The sequence below is a fragment of the Panthera onca genome, chromosome E1 (assembly GCF_046562875.1).
Source record: "Panthera onca isolate mPanOnc1 chromosome E1, mPanOnc1 haplotype 2, whole genome shotgun sequence".
NCBI classification, from domain to species: Eukaryota; Metazoa; Chordata; class Mammalia; order Carnivora; family Felidae; genus Panthera; species Panthera onca.
Window position 1 is genome coordinate 36,261,331 of NC_138352.1, and position 16,966 is coordinate 36,278,296.

A 16,966-nucleotide genomic window follows, 5' to 3' on the forward strand; every position below is an offset into this window, starting at 1 on the left:
AAAATTGATTTTGATAATCTAAACTTGAAATAAATACTTGGCTAGCAATACCTCTAATCTGAGTTTGCTGGATTTTTGAACGTTTTCCTCCAATTTAAAAAAAACAAAAAAACAAAAACAGGGAAACAAACCAAAGAGTTAGAAATAAGTCATGCTATGATAATTTCTAGACTAAATTTGAGTGCTAAACCGAGTGTCCAAATACCAAATGTCAGTCGTCAGAAATATTCTCTTTTCCCACCGAAATTCAGTCTTCCCAATGTCTGAGCCAGTACTAATAGAAGATAGAAGAACTGTGCATCAACAGTGTCAGATTATTCAGGATTAGATTATGAGCAATTAATGTACCTGCTTGTCCAGTCAAGGGTCCATGGGTCCCTAGAATCAAAGGCTTATCCCTGGAGAAAACCTGAGCGTTGGTTTGAAGAAGAGCAGAGACTGAGGCTGCTCCCCCTCAGCTTTTTCTCTTTCTCAGCCCCACCTCTATGTGCGGGTGGTTCATGTGGGGTGTGTGTGTGTGTGTGTGTGTATGGGTGTGTGTGGTGTGTGTGTATGTGGTATGTGGGGTGTGTGTGTGGTGTGGGTGTGTGTGATATGTATCTTCAAAGAGGAATCTGATGGCCCAGCTCAGATTTTCAAGCCACATTTTCAAGCCACAAGTCATAGGTCACTGACCAGGCCAGGAATTAGTTGCCTTTGGGCCTGAGGTCTATCTCTGACCGTGTGGGTTATGGCCAGGGAACTCAGGGTCATACGGTATACCACGTGATCATTCAGGAGCGGCTAGATCTGGGAGCGGGAGTCCCCCAGAGGAGGATAGATGGGCAGATGCTAAAATACCCTTTAGTATATCCTCCCCATCTGGGACTCAGGGGCCCACTCACGACTGCTAGGTTAATGTGTTGCTACCCAAGTCTCCTTGGTAGCAATAAGACCCAGGACCCAGTCCCTTGGGGGCATCTAGCTGATCCTGAGTTGCCATTGTCCCACCACCAACTGAGCCAGCCAGGCACCCCTGAATAGAGTTTGTCAAAAAAATAAACTAAATATAATATAAAATCAAAATAATTACTTTTCATGTTTTCAAAATAATTTTACTTCTAAAATACTTAACACTACCTATCACAATTAAAAGGCAACACGAGTATATTTTTTTAAAGACTTTATTTTTAAGTAATCTCTATACCCAACATGGGGCTTGAACTTACAACCCTGAGATCCAGAGTCACATGCTCCACCCACTGAGCCAGCCAGGCACCCTGGCAATGTAAATCTAGTAAATGAATATCAAACGTTAAATGGAAATTACTTAAGTAAAGCCAAAATGTTTGTTTTTGAAAATTCAACGTAATTTTGTTAACTATTTTTATTTTTAAAAAAATCTGTGCATTTCTAGAATAACACCACGTAGTGCCTTTGAAAAGAATATTCTGTATACAGGTGTAGTTGAAGAGTTGAATTGTTTAGTATTGCAAAATCCTTCCCGGTCAACATGCACAACTGTTTTTGTTTTTTTTTTTTTTTTAATTTTTTTTTTCAACGTTTTTTATTTATTTTTGGGACAGAGAGAGACAGAGCATGAACAGGGGAGGGGCAGAGAGAGAGGGAGACACAGAATCGGAAACAGGCTCCAGGCTCTGAGCCATCAGCCCAGAGCCTGACGGGGGGCTCGAACTCACGGACCGCGAGATCGTGACCTGGCTGAAGTCGGACGCTTAACCGACTGCGCCACCCAGGCGCCCCTGCACAACTGTTTTGAGTGCTGTGCTATTTTGTTAATTTGTGGGTACCTCCAGGACCACAAATTAAAACGCAAAGAAGATGTAAGAAAATGGAATTCAGGGGCACCTGGGTGGCTCAGCTGGTTAAGCGTCTGACTTCAGCTCAGGTCATGATCTCATGGTTTGTGAGTTTGAACCCCACGTCGGGCTCTGTGCTGACAGCTCAGAGCCTGCAGCCTGCTTCAGGTTCGGTGTCTCCCTCTCTCACTGTTCCTACCCTGCCTGTGCTCTGTCTCTCAAAAATAAATAAACATTTAAAAAGTTAAAAAAAAAAAGGAAAATGGAGTTCAGCCCTCCTGAGAAATGATAGCTCAATAGGCAGAAATCTTTTAGACTCACGCTGAGCTGTAGGAGGGAGGATTTGACAAATTAACCAGCTTGGTATCTCTCTTACCTAAATATTCTCCCTGCCCACCAGGATGCATCGTCTTTAATGCCAGCCCCTGCCCAGCTCACATGCTGCAAGGCATTGTTCTCAGCCACCTTTTGTATTGAGAACAAAGGACAAACGCACAGGGGCTTAACCAGCATTGGTGGATGTTGAGAATTACAGATTGCTCTCTGCCATGCTGAGCACCAGATCCTGGGTGATCCAGGCACCGGTTATGTTCTTCAGGTGACTCATATTATCAGGGAAGTCTGGGGGGGAAGATAAGGAAGGGCAACAATATCGTAGATATTGTTAGAATTGTTAGAATTCCTACAACACAGTAGCTCAAACGACTGAAATTTGCAACACTTATGGATGATTTTGCCAAAGAAATCATGCTTCAGGCTATTGTAAGATCACTTAATTGTTGTATGGACAGAACTGATTTCACGTATATTTTCAAGTTGCAGTGTTAGCTTTAAATTTTAAAAATATGCTTATTTAGTAACATATTGGTATTATCAAGCATGATGACATTTACTTATTAATGTTCTAGAGTATGGCAAAACAAAATATTCTTGTTTATGCATTGGGGTGGGGGAAACATAAAGATCTTACAGAGACCCACGTAGACCAGCTATGCTGCTCATCCCACGGTGACACATTTCTTTTCTTTTAAAAAAATTTTTTAAAACATTTTTAAAATTTATTTTTTAAAGGTTTTATTTCAATTCCAGTTATTTATTTACTGAGAGAGAGAGAGAGAGAGAGAGAGAGAATGTGGGAGGGGCAGAGAGAGAGGGTGAGAGAGAGAAATCCCAAGCAGGGTCCACACTCTCAGCGCAGAGCCCGATGCAGGGGTCAAACTCACGAACCATGAGATCAAATCAAGAACCTGAGCTGAAATCAAGAGTCGGACGTTCAACCAACTGAGCCACCCAGGCGCCCTGACATTTCTCTTCTGATGGTCTTTTTGCTAGAGGTAGTTGGATTTTTTGTTATCTGATATACACACACATACACAGACACACATGCACACACTCCCTCTCTCCCTTCTTCCCTCCCTCTACCCTCAGTTTTCCAAATTATGCAATAACAGGAAGCAGAAATGACCAGAACTCACAATTCCAACTTTTGCTTAGCAAATTTACAGAAGGAAGTAAGAAAACAGGTGGGACCAGTCAAGGAACCGAGGCACACGAAGGTTAAGTGACTGTATTGGAAAGGACCGTCAAGGGAAATACGAAGAAAGCTTTTCTAGATTAACCCCCAAACCACTGTGATGCCTGTGGCAGCGTGGAATTCTGGAACTCTTCTTGTGACTTAGTCCATACGTGTAACCACATGTGCCACTCCATTGCGGACTCTGCCTGATGTGTGGTACTTGGCTTACCAACGGAAACCTCATCTTATCTAGATCTCTCTAGCAACGCCACTTCATTTGCATTTACTGGGAGCAGTCGATTTTCCCCCTGGATTTTGGTGACTAAACAGATGGAACTTTTCAAAGCTCAGAACAGCCACTGGGCACAGGGCTGACCCAAGGTCAGTGTTCTGGTTGCTGTGCATCCTCTCTGAAAGGTGTCTGCTATTTCTTCCACTCCTTAGATTATTTTGCTTATTAGAGTCTGGCGTTCCCAGGGGGATCTGAGGGCGAGTGAGAACAAAAGCAAACAAGATGGCCTGAAAAACATTCCCTGTGCTTTTGACCTTCGAGGGACCTGCTAGGAAATGGAAAGCCTTTTGCTCTGCTTCCTGAGACAACTGTAGCAAAAGGAATTTTCAGCTGGGTATTATTTTTGGGAAGCGTTCAGATTTCTCTGAGCTGATTTTTTTTCCCCCTAACAGAACAGGAGTAAAGAAATCCAAAGATTATCTTAACAAAAATAGAGGCAATGCTACTCTGTCTGTCTCCCTGTGTGCTGAAGCAATTAGATTAGGATAGTGTATTTATGTGAGTAGGCCCTTTCTCCAGACATGTTCAGAACTCAAAATGTTATGAAGATCTTTAATGCTATGATTTAAACCTAAAGACCTTTTCTGTAAGTTAGGAAAGAAAAAGAAGTAAGAAATGATTAGTACTTTTGTATAAGATAGCGACTCCGAATGCTAACATCGAATTCCACCCCACCTTGTGCCTCCAGTTCCTGAAAGAAGGGAATAAAACACAGTAATGAGCATCAATGCCACATTTCAGAAATGTTGAGGGGCGCCTGGGTGGCTCTGTCGGTTAAGGGGCCAACTTCAGCTCAGGTCATGATCTCACGGTTCGTGGGTTCAAGCCTCTCATCAGGCTCTGTGCCGACAGTGTGGAGCCTGCTTGGGATTCTCTCTGTCTCTCTGTCTCTCTCCCCCCACCTCTCTCTTTTTTATAAATAAATAAATAAATAAATAAATAAATATTGAAGAATTTCTACTGGACTATAGCAAGTAGTCCATCTTGAAGGAAGAGGTCCAGGATACCCTGACATGCCTTCTCCCCAGGAAGCAGAGTTCTAGAAGAATTATAGGAGATCCTGGATCCCACTAATATGTTCTTTTTTTTAAATGTTTATTTATTTTGAGAGGGAGGGAGAGAGAGAGCGTGAGCAAGAAGGGGCAGAGAGAGAGGGGAGAGAGAGAGTCCCAAGCAGGCTCTGCACTGCCAGTGCAGAACCCAACATAGGACTCAATCCCATGGACTGTGAGATCGTGACCTGAGCCAAAACCAAGAGTCAGACGCTTAACCAACTGAGCCACCCAGGCGCCGCCTGCCCCACCCACACCCTCCACTCACTTAGGAAGAACATAAATGAAAGGTGAAAATAGACCTGGGTAATCACTACATTTGAAATCTCTTTTACCTTTAAAAAACAGTTGTACAGGAGGCCCATAGTTACAAGTGAGTCCCCTATGGGGAAGGGGAACCCTTTCTGAGAATAGGTACAGCAATAAAGGAGGCTATACCAGGGACTTGGGGCCCCCCAGGCTAGTCTCACGGGCCTCAGAGAAAGCTGGCCCAGGTGCATCATCAAACACTTGGGGTCACAGTGTCTGCTCATGAGCTGATAACCCTGAGCTCTTCCTTTTTCCCTGAGGTTGAGGGTCAAAGAGGCCTTGAAATTAAGATAGGAGAAGAGCATCTTAGCATCTGGTAGACAGGAGGAGATGGTGACAGGATCCCAAGAGAGTCATCATTTACCTTGTTTCAGGGCCTAATAAGATGCTTATCTCTCAATTTTCAAAGGTGGAAAGGCAGAAAAAACCAACAACACAGGAACCATTAAAATATTCTGTGACATGAAGAGAAGGGAACATAGCTCCCAAGGAAAACCTCTCTGCGGAATAAGAGTTGGGGAGGAAAAGAGGCCCCTGGGTGTCTCAGTTGGTTAAGCGTCCAATTTCGGCTCAGGTCATGATCTCACAGTTCATGAGTTCGAGCCCCATGTCGGGCTCTGTGACAGCTCAGAGCCTGGAACCTGCTTCACATTCTGTGTCTCCCTCTCTCTCTGCCCCTCCCCTGCTCACACTATGTCTCTCTCTCTCTCAAAAATAAATAAACATTGAAAACAAAATAAATAAACAAAACAAACAACAACACACACACAAAACCCTATTATATTAAGAATTAGAAGACTGCTTTTTTTGTTTTAACTATCCCAAACTAGTATCTTCAAAACTGCTTAGAGTATTCCCACTAATATTAGGTCAAAACTATCACCATTACTACTTAACATTGGTCCTCAAATTCCAGTTATTGCAAAGCAAGAAAAAGAAGTAAAGCGGGACTATTAGAAAGGTGTTGAATTTATTATTTGCACATCACATGATCATTTACATAAAAAACAAGTAAAGAGGTCAGTTATCAGTATATAAAAATCAATAGCTTTGAAGGGCACTGGGGTGGCTCCGTCGGTTAAGCGTCCCAATCTTAATTTCACCTCAGGTCATGATCTCATGGTTTGTGGGATTGAGCCCCATATCAGGCTCCAGAGCCTGCTTGGGATTCTCTTTCTCCCTCTGTCTCTGCCCCTCCCCTCTTCTCAAGCACACGCATAGTCTCTCTCAAAATAAATACACTTAAAAAAATTAACAGCTTCAAAATGTTAGTTTAAAAAACCCAGATTACATAAAATGGGTGTTATATAAATGTATTATACTAATAATAGCAACAAAAACATAAACAGAAAATGTCAAACCTTTAATGAAAGAGTATGCCTTGGGGGGAGGACTGGATATTGTCAAGAGGCTGTTCGCCTTGAATACATTTATAAATTTAATATAATTCCAATCAGAGTGACAAGGGGATTTTTATTTTGGAACTTGACAAGATATCTGGAAAAATAACCAAATAAAACACATTGACAGTCACCAAGAGCTGGGCTTGCGTGGCAGATCTTAAAATGTGTCCTAAAGCCTCAGTGACCCAGGCAGACTTGCCCGGGCAGCTCTGAAAGGTCAGACAGATTCTTGTGTGTGACACTCAACACACAAGTGCACACTAAGAAATCAACATGAGAAGGTGAAGGTGCTCACTTTTTAAATGAGCAGTTCACAGAAGAAAGATTGCAACTGGCCAATAAACAAATAGTTTTTGATGCAAAATAAAGCAGGATGTCATTGTTACCTACCTAACTGGAAAACAGGAAAGACTGTTGGTGAGGATGACTGTTGGGGAGATGAACCTTCCTGGACACTGCCGGGGAAGTGACCATGCCTGCCTGGCATCCCTGCCTCGTCTTCCTTTTTTTAAAATGTATTTGATTTATTTTGAGAAAGAGAGAAAGAGAGAGAGCCCTTGAGTGAGTGGGGGAGGGACAGAGAAGGGGAGAGAGAGACAGAGAGAGAGAGAGAGAGAGAGAGAGAGAGAGAGAGAATCCCAAGCAGGCTCTGCCTTGTCAGCACAGGACCCAACTCAGGGCTCCATCTCATGACCCGTGAGACCATGACCTGAGTCGAAATAAAGAGTCTGATGCTTGGCTAACAGAGCCACCCAGGCGCCCCCCCCCCCCCCCTTCTTTTGATAATGGTACTCTGATATTTCCATAAGGAACCACCAACTTTCTCTCATAGTCCACGTGCTTTAGGTGGGGCTGATCCCACTCACCCCACCTCCACCCCAGGGATAAGCAAAAGACTCAGGTCAGTAAAGGACATAACTTTTGCTTTAAACATCAAGAAAGAAAGCTTCCTTTCCACTGTGGTTGCTAAGGTGGTGGATTGTAGTTCAAGTTTACCTGGAGACAGTACCGCTCAGAGACAGAGCAAGACGATGTCCAGGCAGCATGGTTTGAGCCCCTGGATCCAGTCATTCCTGAAACAAGATGTGCCTTCCCCACCCCCAAGGTTCTAGCCATGTGGGCCAATGCCTTCCTTTTGCTGTTGTTACTCAGTTAGGTTCCACTTAGCTTTTTGTCACTTGTAACACTCTAATACACCTATTGATCCCGCATTCCCTTTCTAGGAAATGGGCTAGGGAAATAATCAGATGTGTGCTCAAAGTTTAATGGTTAACAGTATTTTATCACAGAGTTATTTATAAAAGCAAAAAATTAGAAACAACAGGACATTGATCAAATAAATTATGGTATATCTATAAGATAAAAGACACAACAATTAAAAATAATGATTTAGGAAGTTAGTTAAGGAAGTATTTTTAGGATATGTGCAGTCAGTAATTCTTTTCTTTGTGCTTATATGTTCATCTCCATTTTTTCTTAATGAGCAAATATTTCTATAATTAGGAGGGTAAAAACAAAAGTATGTATTTTTTAATTTTATTTTTAATTTTTTAAAATTTACATCCAAATTAGTTAGCATATAGTGCAATAATGATTTCAGGAGTAGATTCCTTAGTGCCCCTTACCCATTTAGCCCATCCCCCCTCCCACAACCCCTCCAGTAACCCTCAGTTTGTTCTCCATATTTATGAGTCTCTTCTGTTTTGTCCCCCTCCCTGTTTTTATATTATTTTTGTTTCCCTTCCCTTAGGTTCATCTGTTTTTTCTCCTAAAGTCCTCATGTGAGTGAAGTCATAGGATTTTTGTCTTTCTCTGACTAATTTCACTTAGCATAATACCCTCCAGTTCCATCCACGTAGTTGCAAATGGCAAGATTTCATTCTTTCTGATTGCCGAGTAATACTCAAGTAATGTTGAGTAATATATAATTGTATATATATACCACATCTTCTTTATCCATTCATCCATTGATGGACATTTGGGCTCTTTCCATACTTTGTCTGTTGTTGATAGTGCTGCTATAAACATGGGAGTGCATGTGTCCCTTCAAAACAGCACACCTGTATCCCTTGGGTAAATACCTAGTAGTGCAATTGCTGGGTTGTAGGGTAGTTCTATTTTTAGTTTTTTGAGGCACCTCCATACTGTTTTCCATAGTGGCTGCACCAGCTTGCTTTCCCAAAAGTATGTATGTTTTTAAAAATCCATGATTAGAGAAAATTATACATACCATTGATTTATCCATCTTTTTTTTTTTTTTTTTTTTTTTTCCCCATCATCATATCTTTTACTTCTACTCAATCTCCCCTGGTGATTTTATGTTAATTCTTAAAATTTATTTATTTTTTTAAATGTTTATTTTTGAGAGAGAGAGAGAGAGAGAGAGAGAGAGAGGAAGAGGCAGAGATAAGGAGACAGAGGATCTGAAGCAGGCTCCCCACTGTCAGCCCAGAGCTGAATGCAGGGTTCGAACTCACAAACCGTGAGATCATGACCTGAGCTGAAGTGAGACGCTTAACCAAATGAGCCACCCAGGCGCCCCTCCCTGGTGATTTTTTAACCCACCTTACCGGGTAATATCGTTCTGAAGAATGGGGACTGTTATTTCTATGTTCAATGCAGTTGCTAGCCCATTGTGGACATTTAACAAAATAACATGTAATTTTGTTGTGATATTAGGGTCAAAGTGGTGAAGCAAAACCCATCCAAGACATCCAAGAAAGCTCAGGCCTTCCACCTCCCTTACCTCTCTTACTGAACTTCCCCTTCCCAGCGAAGTGTTTATCTCGACCCAACACACCTGATTTTGTTTGTGTATATTCAGCCCCAGAGATTGGGTGGATGTGGACTGATAATGAGGGCAAGGTGTCCTCTACTCTTATCATTTTATTTATTTTTATCTCTATGAAAATCGGATGCTATACAATCCTGTTTTTTTATCAGCAGCAACCTCAGTTGTGTCCAGAGGTTGTCGTCATGAGCATCCATGCCCAGTAAAGCCTGGGGGTCTCTCTTAGCAAAAGAACACTCTGAACTAGTTTCCTACAACCGTGCTATCCTCTGTGGTAGCCACAAGCCACATATGGTACTTAAATTTAAATTAAGTAGGGGGCGCCTGGTTAGTGTGGTCAGTTAAGCAGTGGGCTTGATTTCAGCTCAGGTCATGATCCCAGGATCGAACCCTGCTTCAGGTTCTGTACTGGGCATGAAGCCTGCTTAAGATTCTCTCTCTCTCTTTCTCTCTGCCCCTCTCCCCTGCTTGCACTCTCTCTTTCTCTTTTAAACAAATAAATGAATAAATAAATTTAAATTAAGTAAAATAAAATGAAATAAAAATTCAATCCCTCAGTCACACTAGCCACACTACCAGGGCTCCATAGCCACACCTAGCTGGGGATTCCATATGAGATGACTTAGACACAAAACATTTTAAGCATCCCAGAAAAATCCTGTGACAGTGTTGGTCTAGAAAATCCCTATGCTCTCCCACCTAATGGAATTTAAAACAAAGGAAACTAGTTCTTAGGATACCATGTTAGCCATGAGCAGAGATTGTAAATATCCCTCTTCCGGGCAGGACAAGAGGGAAATTCCTTTGTGTTAAACTTTCTGTACTCAACTGACTTTGGAGGCGTAGGGATCTTTATCAGAATTTGTTTTAGAAGGAAGACAAGAATTAAAAAAAAATCTAAGTCAGAGAGGATTTTTTTTTTGCTAGGATTCTTTGCTCTTTTCCATTTTAATCCAGTCTATTTGGGGATCCCAAAAGTTGATTTGATGGATTAGCTTTCTGGAACAACAAGGGTCACACTATTTTCTCAGGCCCTCTGCCTACTGGTTACTTCTCCAGAGTGTCAACAATCTCTTTTCTTGTTTATTGGATATTGTTTTTAACCACTGACAAAGATCAACAATTTAATAGGACTGCTGATGAAAGTTATAAACTATTACAATCTCTATGGAGAGCAATTTGGTCTCTCTATCAAAGTTACAAATGCACACGGCCTTTGACCCAGGAATTCCCCTTCATGAATTTATCCCACAGACCTACTCATGCAGCAAAAATGACATCTGTGCCAGGTTATTCACTGCTGCACTATTTAGAAACTTTGGAACAACCTACATGCCCATGAATAGGGATCTGCTTAAATACGCTATGTCATTCATATAACAGAATACTGTGAACATACATACCATACAAAAGGGTGGAAAAGCTCTTTATGTGCTAGCTGGGAACCATTTCAAAGATCTATTGTTAGGTGAAGAATAACACGCCATTATTTGTGTTTTTGAAAAGGTATAGAGTAGAGGAAGGATGTACAGAATATTTACGTGTGTGGAGAAGAGTGCCAAAAGCACTTTGCCAAACCTGATAACTTTGACTGACTTCATGGTCTAGCAAGGCCCTGGGGCCTGAAGAATGACAGGATTTTAATGGGACATCCCCTCACAAATATGAGGTTCTGAAGGTCTACCCCTCTCTGAGAGAGGAGGGAAATGGGGAGCTGTAGGGGGTGAGGGGTGAGAAGGAAACTTTAAGGACATGTACTGAGGTACCATTTCAGTGTTGTATCATGTGGATCAATTGTCGATTAGAAAATATATTTAAAGGGGCGCGTGGGTGGCTCAGTTGGTTAAGCATCCAACTCTTGATTTTGACTCAGGTCATGATCTCATGATTGGTGAGATCGAGCCCTGAGTCAGGCTCTGTGCTGACAGTGTAGAGCCTGCTTGAGAATCTCTGTCTCTCTTTCTCTCTGCCCCTCCCCTGCATGCGCGTGCTCTCTCTCTCTTGCAAAAAATAAGTGAACTTAAAAAATTAGGAAATATAATTTAAAATAGAAAAACATTGAGTTTTCCAAAAGACTCCCTCACCTTAAACCTTTCTTTCACAGTTTTTGTTAACTGATAAATTGGGAGTTAGAGGAATGGCTTTCATGTCTGGTAACATGACAGACTGGGTAACCCTACTGAGTCTCCCTCTGAGAACGGCTAATTATGACAGATGAAATATGAGACGTGTCTTCTTGAATGTATCTGTGATCTGGGAAGAAGTAAACAATCCCTGGACAAGGACCAGAGAAGAGTGCCAAAGGCACTTTGCCAGACCTGATAACTTTGACTGACTTCATGGCCTAGCAAGGCCCTGGGGCCTGCAGAATGTCAAGATTTTAATGGGACATCCCCTCACAAATATGAGGTTCTGAAGGCCCACCCCTCAGGGAAGAGATAAATTTAAAATACCACTCCCCCCCCCCACACACACACAACAAATAAAATACAACAAAACAAAATAAAATAAAATACCACCCTCACCTCCAGCAGTCTACAAAGAAAGTAGCCTTTTTCTTTTTTAATGTTTATTTATTTGAGAGAGAGAGAGATACAATGCAGGTGAGGAGCAGAGAGAGAGGGGGAGACAGAGTATCCAAAATGGGCTCTGCACTGACAGCAGCGAGCCCAACCTGGGGCTCCAACTCATGAACCATGAAATCATAACCTGAGCCGAAGTTGGATGCTCAACGGACTGAGCCACCCAGGTGCCCTGAAAGTAGCCTATCTTAAATCTTGGCACGGAGAATGGGGGGAACTCCTTCTCTACCTCCATCCACAAGAAATCTTAAACCCAAGCTGGTTCCACACAGGCTGCAGCCTGGACTTCAGAACCTCAAGGTGAGGATGTACAGTGGTCCCTGGAAGATAATGTTCTCTAGTGCCTGACAGAATCAAGCACAGACCCTTTCTGGAAGAACCCACTTTTATCTTTGGACTCAAAGAATTTCTACAGAAAAGGGAGATGAAGGGGCACCTGGGTGGCTCAGTTGGTTAAGCGTCTGACTTCGGCTCAGATCATGAGCTCGCAGTTTGTGAGTCTGAGCCCTGAGTTGGGCTCTGTGTTGATGGCTCAGAACCTGGAGCCTGCTTCAGATTCTGTGTCTCCCTCTCTGTCTGCCCCTCCCCTGCTGGCACTCTGTCTCTCTCTCAAAAATAAATAAACATTAAAAAAAATTTTTTTTTTAAAAAGAAAAGGGAGATGAAAATTGAGAAGATTAGTAAACACTCAAGGAAACAAGGCATCACAAACAGGAGCTCACAGAACCCAAATGTAGAATCCGACTTGCAAAATCACCAGATATTGAAATGATCAGAGTTGGAACATTCGAGAAATAAAAGAGAGACTTCAAACTCTGAGTAAAGAGCGAAGGGTTTTAAAAAAGAACCAGGGTTGGGGTGCCTGGGTGGCTCAGTTGGTTGAGCGTCGGACTTTGGCTCAGGTCATGATCTCGCGGTTGTGAGTTCAAGCCCCCATCAGGCTCTGTGCTGACAGTTCAGAGCCTAGAGCCTGCTTCAGATTCTGTGTCTCCCTCTCTTTCTCTCTGCTCCTCCCCAGCTCGCGTTCACACACACACTCTCTCTCTCTCTCTAAAAACAAAAACAAAAACATGTAAAAAAGCATCAGGGAAGCCTGGGTGGCTCAGATGGTTAAGCCTCCAACTTCGGCTCCGGTCATGTCACGGCTGGTGGGTTCGAGTTCCTGGTTGGGCTCTCTATTGTCAGCGCGGAGCCAGTTCAGCCCTTTGATCCTTTGTCTCCCTCTCTCTGCCCTTACCCCCTTGTGTGCTCTGTCTCTCTCTCTCTCTCTCTCTCTCTCTCTAAGCATTAAAAAAAATTTTTTTTCAGAAAGAACCAAAGAGAGCTCATAAAAGTAAAATATATTTACGTATGCGCGAATTCCAATGGAAGTTTGTTCTCACACAGCCAATGAAGCATGTGCTTGCCCACCAGAGCTCTGTGTGGGGCAAACACTGTAAGTTGCCCACCCAACAGAACCGAGCTTTACCTGGGCATCAGGGGATCTTAGCTTCCTTCAGGGGAGCCACGCCTCCTCTCCAGCCCCAGGGCCTGAATCCTGATTGGTCAAACTCTAAACCAATCCTGGTTGTCTGTTCTTTTTGCCGGTGATTGATAGGCAAAGGATTGTGAAGCCATTCTAGGCGTTAAGATACGAGGGGGAGTCGGCTGGGGGCTTTGGGAAAAGAAAGTAGCCTTTTCTGCCTCTGTAAAGAGATAAATGGAGAAACACAGCGCTCTTCTAACTCTAGCCATTGCTGTCTGCAGTGTGAAGCACGGAGCTACAGCAGCCATCTTAGGACCGTGTGGGGAGCTGGCCTAGAAGGACAAACCAGTACTCTGAAGGTAAGGTGGCAAGAACCTGAGCCCTTAGTGACTCAATTTTGCTGGTCAATTAACTAACTGGAATCATCTGACCTCCAGAATTCTTGCTATACGAGATGATTCCTTTCACAGTTGTGTACGCCGTTTTGAGTTGGGCTTTCAGTGATTTGCATCAGGAGGCTTCTCGAGGGACAGCCCACACTCTCGCACTGCGACACACACCTGGGGCAGCAGATCAAACCCAAACAAGAGGAGCAGGGACTAAATTCACAACCAGTTGGCCGCTCCCCTGGATCTTCTAGAAAAACTGTGGTTGGCCTCTCCCCAACTTCCAGAGGACAAGGGTCCAGGGGCAATGGGATGTGGTCTGGCACTTAGGAACCGAAGAAGAGTATCTGCTTTACACCGAGAGTTCAGCTTTTGACGTCATTCGTGTAGTTACTCATTACAAGTGTGTAGACACTAGGTAGGATGTAAGGACAAACAGCGCTGTAGAACAAACAGGGTGCATCTTCTGGGGCCCCTCCCTTCCACGCTCACCAATCCCCTTGTTGGTGCCAACCCCACCCCTCTCCACAGGTACCGGTCCCTCTTGCAGACTCTTTGACAGGAGGTAGAATTCTGTACCATCTGAGAGTTTGTGTGTGGGCTGGATCAGGCCCAGCGTGGACCTTGCACACTAAAAAATCAGAGTGAGCTCTTAAACAGCACCCTTCTGCTTTGGGGTGAACTCTATTCCCTAACCTATTCCACACCCACTCGGAACCTAAAGAAGGGCTGGAGTCAGACTGTCCTACAGAAATCCATTGATTCGTTCAAAGAGGAGCTCACCATGCCCTATTTAAACCTCTGTGGTTTTTTAAAAGTTTTTATTTAAATACCAGTTAGTAAACCTACAGTGTAATATTAGTTTCAGACCTACAATATAGTGATTCAACACTTCTATACATTACTCAGTGCTCGTCACAACAAGTGCACTCCTTAATCCCGCCACCTATTTCACCCATCCCCCCATCCACTTCCCTTCTGGTAACCATCAGTTTATAGTTAAGAGTTTGTTTCTCTACAGTTAGGAGTTTGTTTCTTGGTTTGCCTCTCCCTCTGTCCCTCTTTCTCTTTTTTTCCCCCTTATTCATTTTAAACCTCTATGATGTTGCACATTCTATTTACTCTCCTTGCTCACCTGCCGAGCTCATACTCACTCTTCAAGGCCAGCTGAAATATCATCTCCTCCATGAAGCCACCATAATTCCCAGTCTCTCTTCACACCATTATCCCTCCTTGACAAAAGAGATCACCTCTTTCTCCACACTCCCAGCATGCTTTGGACACATCTTTGTTCACTTGGTATTGAAAATCATTTGCTTGTGTGTGTGTATTTCTCTCTCACACAGTGCTACTCTAATATGAGTATACATATGACTGAGAAAACCGTAATTTCGAAAAGATTAAAATAAGCCCTTTATGAGGATATATAACAAACTCCTACAATCAACAAGAAAAATAACAAATACCCAATTAAAAATGTGCAAAGGACCTAAATCAACATTTCTCCAAAGGAGATATAAAAATGGCCAATTGCACATGAAAAGATGCTCAATTATCATTAGTCATCAGCAAAACCACAATGAAATGCCACTTCATACTCACTTGGATGGAAAAAACTGATAATAACAAGTGTTGGTGAAGATGTGGAGGAACTGGAACCCTCACAAACAGCTGGTGGGAAAGTAAAACAGGGTAGCCACTTGGAAAACAGTCTGGCATTCCTCCAAAAGTTAAACATAGAGTTACCACATGAATCAGCAATTCCACTCCTAGATACATACCTACTAGAAAGGCAAACATGTCTACACAAAAACCTGTACATGAATCTTCATAGCATCATTACTCATAAGAGCCAAAAAGTAGAAACAGCCCAAATGTCCATCAACTAATGAATGGATCAACAAAATGTAGTATATCCATATGATGGAATATTATTTGGCAATAAAAAGGAATGAAGTATTGATTCATGCCACACCATGGATGAACCTTGAAAACATTATGCTTGGGGCTCTTGGGTGGCTCAGTCAGCTGAGAATCCAACTCTTGATCTCAGCTCAGGTCATGATCTCATGGTTCATGGGTTTCAGCCCTGCATCAGGTTCTGTGTTGGCAGTGCAGAGCCTGCTTGGGATTCTGTCTCTCCCTCTCTCTGCCCCTCCCCCTCTCATGCTCTCTCTCTCGAAATAAATAAATAAAAACTTAAAAAAATAAAATAAACCCACCACATTATGCTTAATTGAAAGTAGCCGATCACATGAAACCACTTATTGTAGGATTCCTTTTTTCTTCTTTCTTTTCTTTTCTTTTTCTTTCTTTCTTTCTTTTTTTTTTTTTTTGGTATAGGATTCCAAATATCCAGAATAGTAAATCCATAGAGACAGGAAGTACATTAGTAGTTGCCTAGGACTGAACAGGACGGGGAGTGCTAACAGGCATAGTGTTTCTTTTTTGGGTGATGAAATTGTCCTAAAATTGATTGTAATGATGTTTGCACAACTCTTAAATATTGTAAAAACCATTGAACTGTACACTTTAAATGGGCATATGGGCGTATGTGCATGGTAAGTGAATTATATAATATCAATAAGGCTGTTTTATATATCACATAAATACATTAAAAACAAAGCAAAAAAACCTCCAAACAGAGCCAGCCTCCAGCCTTCTTCCTGTTTCCACAGCAGAGGTTTCTCTCCTGTTTGCCTTTAATCCATTTTATCTTCCTGTTGACTAGAATCCACCCAGCCAGCAAACTCATGTTTGCTCTGCGGTAACATCCCGAGGATGCACCAGGTCCAGGGCCTGACACTTCTCAGCAGTGCTTGCCAACTGGGTCAGTGTTAGGGAAGGCAAACAGCCCAGGCTGGCCCCGTGGCTATTTCAGAACATGACAACATGAGGGCGTGAGAAGCAGTCAGAGAGAGCCCCTCCACAGGCTTCCCCTGGATAGGACACAGGAGGCCTTTACTTCTGGTTGAGACTGCTTACTGACCCAGGAGGTAAAGCTGGATACCGAGGCCTGGGACTGGAAATAAGAAAGCACTTCCAGAGGACAGGAACCGACTCTGGGGAGTCATGACAGTGGAAGGGAAGGGAACAGAGGCTGAGCAAGCACTGTGCCATGAAGACTCCTAGCTGCCTTACACACTGATCGAGTTCAATCTTCCCAATGATGCTGTGAGGTGTGAGGGAGGGATTCTCATTACTCCTGTTTGACAAATGATGGGACTTAAGTTCAAAGAGGTGAAGTAACTTGCCTAAAGTTGCATAGCTAGAAGTGCTTGAGCTGGATTCTACTCTTTAAAAAAAGAAAAATAAAAGATTCGTAATAGCCTAACTATCCCACAGTAGTGACTGGTTAAATTAATTATGCT

The 16,966-nt window shown here is 42.8% G+C and overlaps 1 long non-coding RNA gene across 2 annotated transcripts in view; it reads left to right on the top strand.

The window, feature by feature from the left end:
- Window positions 1-15,056, top strand: part of LOC132688024 (uncharacterized) — a 41,348-nt gene extending 26,292 nt beyond the window's left edge. The window contains exons 3-4 of one of the 2 annotated variants that reach the window (XR_009614382.3): window positions 13,491-13,568; window positions 13,680-15,056. This is a non-coding gene — a long non-coding RNA (uncharacterized LOC132688024). Of the gene's footprint in view, window positions 1-13,490 lie in introns of both variants that reach the window. The other variant, XR_009614381.3, reaches the window with a different exon arrangement.
- Window positions 15,057-16,966: the final 1,910 nt, after the last annotated feature.